The following is a 1,803-nucleotide window of genomic DNA, read 5'->3' as shown; positions in this document are numbered from 1 at the left end:
ATGAAGTTTCTATGAAATAATTCTAGGTATCCTTAGAAAAGTAGTTCTTTAACAACAAAGAATTAATATAACCAATTTTTTTTTAATATATATTTATAACACCTTTCAATGTGTACATAATATTGATTTCTTGAATACAATCAGCGATCCTTGGTTCGTAAGACTTGAAGAGCGTGGTTGGATGCTTAATTAACTCATCCTTTGTTAACAATCCATTATTCAGGATGATATTATTCTTGGAGCAGACATACGAAACACCTAAGGACCCATTGTTGCGAATAAGAATTGCAAGAAAATTATATATTCTTGTGAATTTGACATATGATTTATTTTCCCCTTCTGGTGCTCTAGCATTTTGTCTCTTGGGGGTAACGGAGTGAAAAATGATTGTTTAATAGAATGCCTTCATTTGATTCCATATAGGACAGTTGAGTTGGAGCAAGAGATTAAAAACTTGAAAAAGAAGTAAGCTACTGCACAAGAGAAAATAGAAATCTTCAAAAATAGCTATCAGAGGCTTATAATATTATATTAAAGTTAGAACTACTAATATCTCTTTAACATTACTTGAATGATTTCTTAACTTCTTATGCAACATTTGGATCTTGTTTTCTGAATTTTTAAAAACCTAGTTTTTTAATTGTAATATTTATTTTACGTTGGTTGACGTTTGATACCATCTTCAATTCAAGGCGATATTTAGTTTTATTTTTATTTTTCTTAGACATTGAAGCCATTTTTCTACCTATACTCAAAATATATATCCCTCTGTATATTCGATATAAATAAACACGGTTCAATAGCATAGAAAAAGTTCAAAGGAATTTTGACATACATAGAAACAAATAAATAAACACACTAAATAATTTCATATACCAAATAATTTTGATATACATTTTAATAAAATATAATCATCCGCCCGAATAACAAATCATCAAATAAGATAATTTATTGCATTGGCTCACCATGATGACAAATCATCATAAGATAATTATTGCATTCGCTCACTATAAATAACAACTTTCTCCCTTAAAATTATTCTTTTTTCAAACTCTCTTTATCACGCAAGACAAATACAAAATGAAAGTATCCTAGCAAACACACCCTAGAGTTATGTGTGATGTCACGTGAATAAGAATAAGAAAGTGAAACTTGGGGAAAGGGACATAGTACAACAAAAATGGAAAAAATAGTTTTATTTTGAATTTTGCATAAATCAATTAGAAAATTCCTCAGAAACAACTTTGAATTCAACACATATTAGCAAACACACAAAGTCATTTATTTAACTGATTCTAAGAATCAGTCCAGTACTCAAAGTGAAAGAGCAAAGGAGGTGCCTATTCGGGCTTCCACGAGGATAGTGGGGGAGTCTCTGAGTTTAACCATGTGTTTGCCATTTAAGCATGTCTATCGCCCTTAACCACGTCGGCAGAAGCAAAGGATTCAAGTTCATCCATCTCTTGGGGTATCAATTTCATAGATAAAGCTTGAATATTCAGGTTCAAGTTCTCGATCTTAGTGGTACCGGACATGGGACAAACATCATCTTCCCAAAAGTAAGCCGGTCTCCAATATTTTCCCGAATTGAAGTAGAGTACAGGAGGGGGAAAAAAACTCATACAAATGAAGTTTAGCCTGTATCGACCTTTAATTAGCCTTCACTAAACTAAAAAAAGCTCCACGACCAGTAATAACAATGAATATGAGCGATCGTACCTGCAAACGAACAAATTCAATTGAGTTTTTAGATCTACAAAGAGGGGAGAGAAAAAACAAGTAGGAAATAAATTGCTAGGCAAG

This window comes from Olea europaea, chromosome 3 (genome assembly GCF_002742605.1).
Source record: "Olea europaea var. sylvestris chromosome 3, O_europaea_v1, whole genome shotgun sequence".
Lineage (NCBI taxonomy): Eukaryota > Viridiplantae > Streptophyta > Magnoliopsida > Lamiales > Oleaceae > Olea > Olea europaea.
The sequence above is the reverse complement of the archived record's forward strand: the minus strand, read 5'-3'. Positions refer to the sequence as shown.